Below are 11086 nucleotides of genomic sequence, written 5' to 3' on the forward strand. Positions count from 1 at the left end.
TTTTAAACATTTCTTCCTCTTACTTTCAGTCAAGCATTGAAAAATCCTGGAACTTTCAATATTTATGTAGCCAAAGTGTCTCTCTTGCTCACTCGCTTGCTTGCTTGCTTGTGTACCACTAATTGAGCAACTACTATGGGCCAGATGCTCTGGAAAATGTTGTTCTGAAGAGGAGTACTAATCTGCACCAGTGGTGCACCTAGCTGTATTTTGCACATTAGGAAACAGACCCAGAGGTAAGAAACAAATTGCTATCTGATCACCCAATGAGAAATACAATCCAATTCTTTTATTCTTCTATGCTTCCTTCTCTCCAGGCACACCTCCCAGATGCATCTTCCTCATGGGGTTGTCACAGGGTTTAAGAAAATGAACTCATATAAAGGGCTCAGAATAGTGTCTGGATCACAGTAAGTGCAATCACTATTAGTTCTTATTAATGTGCCATCCTCTTCCTCCTTAAACTTCCAAACTTTTGCATGAAATATTATTCCTGCCAAGTGAACCCCCTCCTACCACCTTGCAAATCATATCAACATAATTTTATATAAAGATCAGTTCAAGACACATGGCTCTGGACACTATTCAAAGCTTATATCTCCTGACTGTATTGGCTCCAGGAACTCTGAAGAATTTATGTCAGTGATTCTGAAGTGAGAATGGAACATGGATCCAACCCTTCTAAGGTAAGGAAGCTGAGCCCCAGAAAGGGAACCGAACCTGTTCTCATGTCAGAAAATGCTACAGTTTCACCCACTGTTCAGTATTTATTTCTGGCTCTTAATGCCATCCTTGCCTTCTCTGCCCCTTAGGGCTTCCCTTATCTCTGGGCATGTGTCTAGGAGGGGTACAGCACCCCCTTTCTTACCACCATTTTTCCTTACCATCCCTGTAGTCACACACTTTAGCCCTCTCATTGGAGGTGGTCTAGTGTAAATCATGGAGGGGTGGTGGCACATCACATATATTACCCTCTCTTCCATTTCTTCTCCCCAGTCTTTCCCCTATTTCTTGCTCATGTTGTCTGTACAAGCTGAATTACTGTCCCCAATCTATAGACACTTGAGATGCTCTCATTTCAGAGGAATTTCTCCAGCTTCTGGAATTGAATACCTCTTGGGCACCGCTTCTTATTCCTTTGGCCACCCCCACCCCAGCCCCAGCCATAGTGGCCTGTTCCATGCAGGCCTAGAGCACCTTCGTGTCTGTGCACCCTGACACTGCCTCACATTTGCCTCCATTGCACACCCTGGATTCCTGCCCTCCAGCTTTTCTGGTGCTGAGGTATGGGATGCCTGTAGGGAACCACTGGGCACCCTGATGGGCACAACTTGACAGCTCCTGGGGAATTAACACCCTTGACCAGTAGCGATAGGAATCAAGGCCTCCTCCTCTTGTCACCCACTGTGCGGGGCTGAGATGCACTGCATAAGGGCCCGGTGACAAGGGACTTGCAGCAGGGCCCACTGAGCAGCACATCATTAATGTGTTTCCCTCCTTCCCTGATTTACTTCCCCCGTCCTTTGCTCCTGCTCCCTGGGATTATTTTCTATGTAAACTCCCTGCACACAAGTCTTTTCTCAGTCTCTGCTTTTGGAGAATCCAAACTAAGATACAAGTGACCCCTGGGGCTACAACATCCATTTCCGCTGAGCATTGTTTGCCTCACAGTTCCTCATGGACTCGTTTTCACTTTTCAAAATCCTCATCCTTCAAGGATCATCTGAGATTCTATCACCCTGATCACATCAATCCACAACAATAATTTCTCTTCCAGGGTAGCTATACCCTTTGTTAAGCACTTAACAAAAGTTCTCTCTTCTTTTCTTCTCCTTAATGATAATAATGAATAAGAACAGCTAACAATTATCCAGCTGCCACTGTAAACCCTAAGATTATAAACAGCTTGAAGCCAGGGCCTATGCCTAGGTCTGCAGAGAGCCTAGCATAGGGTTTAGCCCAAATTCTGTGATCTTCCTTGAACTCCTTCAGTGACAGATGGCTTTGTTGCAGGCATCAGAGCCTATTGGGGTGGCTGTCTTTCTCCCTGCCGTGCCTGGTTTCTCAACTGCAGGGAAGACACATGTTCCTTGCATCCTTGCTAAAAGCTCTATCAAGAAAAGTGAAGTGTCACCCAACCCAATGCATGAGCCTGCAAATCATACTTGACCTCTGATGCCCAACTAACCATCACCTCCTCCATGAAGGTCCCTGATACTTCCAGAAAGAACTCTCCATTCTCTGAATTCCTGCAGCCTTTTATCTGTACCCTTTTTATGAAGTGGGACAACTCGTTTTTAGACAACTTTTGCAATTATATCCATAACTTGTCTGTTCTTGCAACAATGGGTAACTTCAGGGAAATGACCAAACCCCAGGGCCTAGCACTTTCTATTAATAGTTGTGGATATATTTTGAATGAATGAACAACTGAAGGTGAGAAGAGAGACTGAGAAGCTGGAGGCAAAAGATTATCAGGGCTTCTGGATCCTGATCAGTCCTGGGAGGCCCAGAGTTGCAGATTTATAAAGATGATGACAGAGTCTACCACTTGTCCATGCAAACTCATTTTTCTCTTTTTGCATAAAATGTATAATTGGGCACACTTGGCCACCAGAATATATTTCCCAGCCTCTGTGCACCTTATGAATCAGTGCTGATGTTTGGTGTACAGGCAGAAGAGATGTGAGCAGATTACCTTCTCTGTCCTTAAAAGGAGTGGCCCTGCATTCCCTGAGAGGGCATAGCTGGGGCAGTCATCTGGACCCACCAGACAGGAGCTGCAGCTTGATAAAAGGTGCCTGGTTCCAGTGACTATGGAGCAGCCTGCCAGCACTAGAGGAGTCACAGAGATGTCTAGATGAGTCACAGAGACATCTATATGACAGAAAAATAAACAACTATGTTGTTTAAGCCATTATTAGTCAGTCTTTCAGTTCAAGCAGCTAAACGTGTATTTTAATTAATACCAAGACAGCTCTGTAAGTCTGATCCATCCTGAAGAATTGAAAAGAGGGCATATGCCAGAGATATGTCAGGCCAAGGAGTTACAATAGGTATAGAATGGGGGTGAGGGGCAGCTGGGTGGCTAGATGGACTCTTGGCACAATATATATGTGGGCTGACATACTGTGGTGTGGTCCTGTCTCTTCAAATTGGAGGTAGCTGGTTGGGCTAACTGGTGAGTCCAAGCTAGAGATGGAGCTCAAGAGAGCAGGAACTACAGAAGGTGAACCACGCAAGGAAGCAGGGCAGACCAAGCTGGTAGGGAGAACCCTGATGGGAGTCACTGATTGTAACCACAGGTTCCTGACCAGAGAACTCTGATACAGGCACAGAGGCCACAGGGGCCAGAGCGTGATGTTGAATCCAAGCCAGATCCAAGAGTCAGGAACTGGGTTGGGGTGGAGAGTGGCAAGCAAGCAGACTCTGGGGTGATCTCCATGTGTACAGGTGAGCCTATGGTGAATGGCAATGTATGGGGCACTACCCTGGATTAATGATACAGAGGAGCATCAAGGGGCGGTTTCACTTCTCACAGTGTATCCTATGCTTGGAATACCTGCCCCTGCCCATTTCTTCAGGTGTTCACTTAACCTAAAAGACTCAGCTTGGGTGTCACCTTCTCCAGGAAGCCCTCCATGAAACTGTCCACCAGGCTGAGGCAGCTGCCTCTCTTCTCAGCTTCTTCTAGACCCATTTTTCTCTATGTTATAGTAATTGTAAGTCCGTTATTGCATCACAGTTTATGGGTGAATTTGACAGTGTTCTCTGAAGACAATGATACTTGCCTTCATTGTCTCAGTGCTTCTCATAGTTCTGGACACAGATGGGACCCCAGTAAACCTAGATCAAACTATAGGGAAGAGCAGATGGATGACCATGTGGAAGCACAGTGTGTCAGCCTCAGACATCACAGCGTATGAGGGTGAATGTAGCCTCTGAAAGCCCATTGAGATTCTGGGAGGGCATTGGGAGGTGGGAGCAGGCAATGAGTAGAAGGGATGGTCAGGACTGAGCTGCTTCCAGTAAGGCGCCAGAGCTGCTCAGAACTGCATAACTCATTATCACCCTGCATCCCCAAATACTGGTCCCCAGAAGAGAAAATTATCAATAACCAAAGGAGCAAATAAACATCCCAGGATTGAACACTGCATATACCAGATTACACAATACTCATTCTATCCATTTCTCTGCCTTGTGCCCCTGGGAGAGAGGAGGCTGGAGAAAATTCTGCATTTCCCCCTCACCACCATCCCCCCACCCCACACCCACACCCCAAGATGTGTTTCCTTTAGAGAGGAAGGTCAAAAGGCCACATTTAAATCTAGGGAGATGACCAAGTAAAAGGAAGCATCAGCTGGTGCCTTCTATTCCTATTGAATCATTTCATTACTAATTAATAGGGTCATTACTGAATTTTGAAGGGGAAGAACTATGATTAAAGGTTAATGCCATTACTCCATGCATCACACCTCAAATTGTTATAAAAATGTCCAGAGTATTTAATTGAACCTATAAGTAACAATGTAATTACACTTAATAATGTATGTACCTCTGCATTTATTTGTTCCTCTCCGAGGTACAGAGAGCTCCACGTGGGCAGGTTAGGGAAGATCACAGTGATTCGATGAAACTCCTTGTTCTTTACCTCCCTAGCCCTGTCTGTGCTCTCCCTAGCCCTCCAGGACATGAATAATAGGTGACAAGAAAGCCACCCTCCATCTCCCCCACTTCTCAATGAAACGAATCTTAATGTCAATATTTTGTGGTGAGGAAAAGGCAGAGAAAGCAGCAATTGCCCAACTTTTGGCACTTTACAGCCATCCAGGGGAATGTGGTTCTTCAAACCTATGATACTCTTTTGTAACTCCATCCTTTCAAAAACTGTTCCCTCCCCTTGTAATGTCCCTTCCTTCTTTACAAAGTATGATGCATTCAGCTAAGTGGCTCTCAGCATACATTCTCAACTTCTAGTATTTTCCTTTACTGCAAATCCTAGAAAGCTTAAAACTACTTCTCCCAGACTCCTTTGCAACCAAGATTCTGGATGTGTATTAATTCTCTGCACCTCCTACCAGAAGCACTTATGTGAGATTTGGAAGGTAGCAATAGATGCATTTTTTTGCTACTTTGGCTATTTAAAATGGCAAGCAAGTTTGTGGAGATATGGGTATTTTTGTATGAGCATTCTACATCCTAGGGATGGGGGGGCAGAGAGCTAAAGGAACCTAAAAGCTTCATAAAGCAAAGCTCCCATACCAGCTTAGGATACTCACCTCCATACTTACATGAGAGAACTAAAATTCCATCTTGTTTAAGCCAGTTACTTAGGGTTGTTCTATTACTTTCAGCTGAACCTAATCTTAATATACTCACACTAAAGTTTTTGTTACTTTTCTCCCTATCCAGAAGATGCACATATCCTGCTGAATATAGTTTTCTGCTTAGCACTTAACTCTCACTGATAGCTTAGAGTCATTTATAGACTCAGAGATGATGCTGCACTTGCCCTCTATGACTGCTTGTAGTAATGGCCCCAAGTCTTTATTCTTTGCCATGTAACATTGCAGTGGCTTCCCTCATTGGGTAGATTAAATGGTCCCACCCCCTTGACCCTGGGATTGACCTGGTGGCATGCCTTACCCAAGAGAATAAGGCAGAAATGATGGTGTGCCAGCTCCAAGCCTGGATCTTAAGAAGTTTTGTGTATTCTCACATATGTTCTTGTGCCTTTGCAATCACCTTGAGAATGTGTCCAGGCCAGCCCATTGGCTGCAGGAGGTGAATGAGAGACACATGGAATAATAGTGCTGAACCAGATGAGCCTGGCCTAGATGAGTTGCCCCTCAGCTGCAGAAGACATGTGAACGAAGCAGCCCACCCACAACTGACCCCATTTATCACATAAGCAATATATGCTTATTGTTGTATGCCACTAAGTTTTTCCAGTTGTTTGTTACATAGCACTGTTGTGGCAATGGATGACTGATCGTCCACTTCCTCATTAACAAAAACGTTTAATAGAATGATCTGTGGGTATCAAGCTCTTAAATGTCTCATTTAAAAGATAACACATAATTGGGAGTTAGGAAACCAGTATTCTAGTTTTAAGACTTTCTACCTGTTGGTTGTGTGACTTGGGTGTCATTTATTTTCTCTGTATCAATTTTCAAATTACAATTAATAATTTTTTCTGCTAATTTCACAATATTTTTGAAAATTTCAACTTTTCAGGAGTGTCTTTGAAAAGTCGAAGCAACCTTTATGATTATAAATAATTATTAGTGGCTGAGTACAGTGGCTCATACTTGGAATCCTAATGCTTTGGGAGGCCGAGGTGGGAAGATCGTGTGAGGCCAAGACCTTGAGACCAGCCTGGGTGACATAATGAGACTGTTTCCAACAAATATTTTTTAAAAATTACCCTGGTGTGGTTGTTGCATACCTGTAATCCTAGCTACTTGGGAGGCTCTGAGGCAGGAGGATTGCTTGAGCCTGAGAATTTGAGGTTAGTGAGCTATGATCATGCCACTGTATTCCAGCCTGGGTGATGGAGCAAGACCCTGTCTCAAAAAAAAAAAAAAAAATTAAAAAAAATTAATCCCATATAGTTCCCCAACTTAAATCAGAATTTCTTCTAAGATATCATCTTAATCTTGGATGATTTGGTTTGTTTTGCATTTTAAAATGATTTTAGCACATTAATTCTGAGAACCTAAATGTATTTCCTCCACTGGCTTCCTTTTGCCTTGTAGGGGATCCAGGGATCACCTCTAACACCTCTTTAGCTCTTATGTGAACTCTTTGGCTGGATCTAGAAACCAGATTGACACCAGGCAGATTGAAGAGAGAAAAGCAAGCAAATTTCATTAGTTTTTCATGTACATGAGGATCTTCGCAAAAGAGTAAATTTCAAGAAGTTACCAAAGGAAGATGCTTTTATACTCTTTAGACAAAGAACAATAAATTTGAGAAAAAAATAACAGGACAAAGGGGATCTGGCTAATAGAAATACATTTCTAGAGGACTCACTGGGAGAAGTATGGGGGAAGGTCGAAAAGTAGTGGGATGATAAGGGTTACGTCATTAAGTGTCTCTTTTCAGGTCTGTTGCAGCCCCCAATTCTCAGTCTCTGCTCATAAGGGCCATTTTCTCACCCTGACATGGGGAGGGTACCCCTCCCGGAGAAATCTTTACAGCTTGCTAAATGCAGGAAGAGACGAGTTAGCTTGCCCTTTCTGAAACTACAATTTCTCCAATGTTTTCAACTTGAAATACTCAATATGCCCATCCAGCATATTTCGAAATGGCATGTCCTTCTCTCCTTCAGCCACTAACCATATGTGTCTCTACATATAATTCTAGATTTAGCCCGGAATGGTTTCCTCTTATAGAACCAAGTAGTCTTCCTCCCTGGCGTGCTGGTTTTGCTAGTGATGCTACTCTTTATTCTAAATTTGGCTAACTTGCTGGGTTTCACAGCCAGTCTCACTGTTCAACACTTTCCAGGGTCCTTTGTGGAGGCACAGCCGCTCTCTCTAGCTCTCTGGCACCACGTCCCTTTATAATGAGCACTTTACACGTTTGGCCAACAATTCCCCAATTTCACCCTTGAGTTCCTTCACTACTCTCCAGCGAGCGCCATCTGGTCCCAGTGATTTATCTACATTTAGTTTGTCAATTAGGTATAAAATCACTTGCACATTTACTGCTATTTGAGTCAGTATCTCTGCCCTGTCAGTTCCAAAAGACAGTCTGGAAGTGGAAATTTTATAGAATCATGAAACCTCAGAGCTACAAGCCTTCTTGGAGAGCTTTTTAGAGGCAACTCCATCCATCCATTCATTCAGATACTCATTTATTCAGGAAACAATTATTGAGTACCTACTATATGCCAGGCCAGGTGCTGGGAGATAGCAGTGGATGAGACGGACTCTAAAATTTCCCCCAGTAGCTTTCTCAGCACCACACTGAGAGTTAGTGGCTGAGCTGAGGCAAGAACTAAGACCCTCTCTTCCTCTGCCATTCTCTCTCCCAGAATCATCCTCTATAAAGAGAAGAGAGAGAGAGACCAGAAGGGAAAAAATGGAGATGGTTGAAGGGCAGATGTGGGGAATGGAGGAAGGGGAACTGTGAAAATGAGAAGTGAGTATAAAAAGCTTAAAATAGGATCAAAGGGAATGGGAAGAGCCATAGTAAAGGAAAGAGAGAGAAGCAAAGAGGAGAGGAGAAATATGGTAATTCCTAATTGGGGTTAGGCCTGAAGAAAATAGCTGAGAAACAGGTGGCAGAGGTCTCTGACCCTTTTATCCTTTTTATGCTTTATTCTTTCTTATACTCCCCTGATTGGCAGGAAGGGAGGTGTCTTAGTCCACTCTTGCATTGCTATAAAGAATCACCTGAGATTGAGTAATTTATAAAGAAAAGAGGTTCAATTGGCTCATGGTTCTGCAGGCTGTACAGGATGCATGATGTTGGCATCTGCTCAGCTTCTGGGGAGGCCTCAGGAAACTTACAATCATGGTGGAAGACGAAGGAAAAGCAGGCAGGTGACATGGTTGGAGCAGCAAGAGACAAAGGGAAGGAGGAGGCGCTACACACTATTAAACAACCAGGTCTGATGAGAACTCACTATCATGAGAATGGCACCAAGAGGATGGTGCTAAGCCATTCATGAGAAATACACCCCTATGATCCAATCACCTCCGACTAGGCTTCACCTCCAACATTGAGGATTATAATTTGACATGAGCTTTGGGCAGAGACACAGATCTAAACCATATCAGGAGGTGAAGGTGATATAGCCATCATTGGGGATCCAGCTTATTATTCTCTGAAAAATCATCATTTTCACTGAGAGAGACATTTACTGATCTGACAGATGCTTCTTTACGAAATCTCTGATCATCCAGTCTTCTCCCGAGGGGGCCTATAGGAACTGTGTGCCTCTGACAAGATGAAGAAAGAACTGATGGAAATTTCCTAGCCTTTATCATGCAGGCCCTGGCAGAAGGGAGGCAAGGATCTGGGAATAGGAAGAAGGCAGAAAAGGAAGGAGGTCAGGGAGAAGGGCACTTAAGTATCATGTAGGGAGATGCTGGGAATTACAAAGAAACAGCTGGCTCTGTTTTCTAGACTTCAGATCATCATAGTGGGCTATTCCCCAAGCCCTTCCAGACAGCATTTCAATAAGAAGGAAAGAATTTTATACCCTGGAGTAGTGCTGCAGGAGTCCACCGGCAAGGTGATGATGATGTAGCTCAAGGCAGAAAGCAAGGATGCACAGTGAAGGGGTGTATGGTGGGTTCTATTATTGTTTGAAATATTTGCTCCTTCCTCCCCCCACAATCCAGTGGAAAATGATACTCCCTTCAACTCCCATTGACAGGCTTGGTGATATGGCTTTGGGTGCTCCTGCCTGCAGAGGGATTAAAAATCTTCACTGTATTCAACTATGGGGTAGCCACGTGGCTTGTTTTAACCAGTAAATATGAGCCAGAGTCTTATGCGTTACTTCTGAGCAGAAGCTCTCAGAAGCAGCTATTGCTTTTTCACTTTTCTTTTCCCTTTGTTATGAGTTCAGTAATGTAGGCCTTCTCTGTCAGCCTGAATCCTAGAGTGAAAACAGCATGGAACAAAGGTGAAAGTGGGTGGTGGTAAGTTTAGAAAATAGGGCAAAACATTTGTTTACAAGTCCCATAATTTTTCACACTGGACAAGAAACAGTGAGAAATAACCTGTGTTGTTGTAAGCCATTTATATTTTGGGACTGCTAGTTATCACAGCATAATCTAACCCATACTCACAGGTAAAGGGAGTCTGTGGGAGCTGGTGAGGCAGGCCATTATTGGTGTTAATGGCAAGTCAGAAAATGTCAAAGCCAAGAATTGAACTATACAAAGGGTTTTGTGCCAGGCAGGGATGAATAATGATGATGGGATGAAATGCTTTGGGTGTCTGAAGGACTGGGGCTAGAAATTATAATGAGAGATAGTAGGTCTTACCTGTTGACAGGTTGAGCTCCAGAGCCAAATCCCTTTTCCTCCACTGCCTTGGAAAAGTTACTCTGTACTTCAGTTTCCTCTTCTACAAAATGAGGGTAATAAAAGCAGCACCTAATTATAGCATTGTTGTTGGGACTAAATGAGTTATTCACATGTAATGAGTTTCCCACAGTGTGTTTAGAACAGTATCCAATTCACAGCAGATTCATGTTAGTTATCACTACAATTCTTCAACATTCCTATTTTGCAGATAATAAAACTGAGTCCCCCAAAGGGTTCAAGACTTGCTGGAACTTACATAGCTGTCTGGTAGCAGAGAAGTTTTATAACAGCCAGCCAGAAAGTGGGCTGGTTCTGCACTCATGGGTGTGGATGACCAATGACAAGCATTTAATTTGCACTTAAGCCAAAACAGTTGTTAATAAATTAAACATTGATTGTAAAAGGGCTTCCAATTAAAATTTATTAATTACATCACCAGCTCAATTGTCATACAATTTATATACAATTACCCCAGAACAAATATTTAATTACTTTCCTCTTAATGCATTGAACTGATATTGTTCCTCAGCTGTCAGATAGCAATATGAAAACATTTAATTGACATGGAGACATGAAATCAGAGAATTAATGAGACAACAGTCACATTGTCCTGTCTGTTGGTGTGACACAGCTCTGGGATAATGAGAAGGAAGGAAATTGTGTGAATCTTGTGTCTGCATCTTTCTTTCTATGATAGTGGAGGTTGGGAGGATGACAAAAAAAAAAGTGAGATGTCCCTGAAGAGAATGGTCCAGAGTCTCTGTGGAGATGGCTGAGGCTGTCATTGGTTGGATGTGCATTGCAGCTTAACTTCTCCCTCCCCCAATCTTGTATTCTTCCTTCCCCAAAGATATTGATCTGAAGGCACTCCCAAATATAGATTCTTCACATTAAATTGCTTTGCATAGTCTGTTCCAGAAAACTCAATCTGCAACAAGAAGCCATTGGATTTTTCCCAGCTAAAAAGAGACATGATATGACTTGCATATTAACAGGCTGTGACTGAAGGGAGGCAAGAAGTGAAGCAGAGAGACTTG

The 11086-nt window shown here is 43.2% G+C and overlaps 1 long non-coding RNA gene across 1 annotated transcript; it reads left to right on the plus strand.

The window, feature by feature from the left end:
- Positions 1 to 317: 317 nt before the first annotated feature.
- Positions 318 to 6920, plus strand: LOC129534567 (uncharacterized). Its single transcript, XR_008681208.1, has 3 exons — positions 318 to 410; positions 621 to 686; positions 6759 to 6920. It is a non-coding gene; the product is annotated as an uncharacterized lncRNA (long non-coding RNA).
- The last annotated feature ends 4166 nt before the right edge of the window (positions 6921 to 11086 follow it).

This window comes from Gorilla gorilla, chromosome 5 (genome assembly GCF_029281585.2).
Source record: "Gorilla gorilla gorilla isolate KB3781 chromosome 5, NHGRI_mGorGor1-v2.1_pri, whole genome shotgun sequence".
Taxonomy (NCBI): domain Eukaryota; kingdom Metazoa; phylum Chordata; class Mammalia; order Primates; family Hominidae; genus Gorilla; species Gorilla gorilla.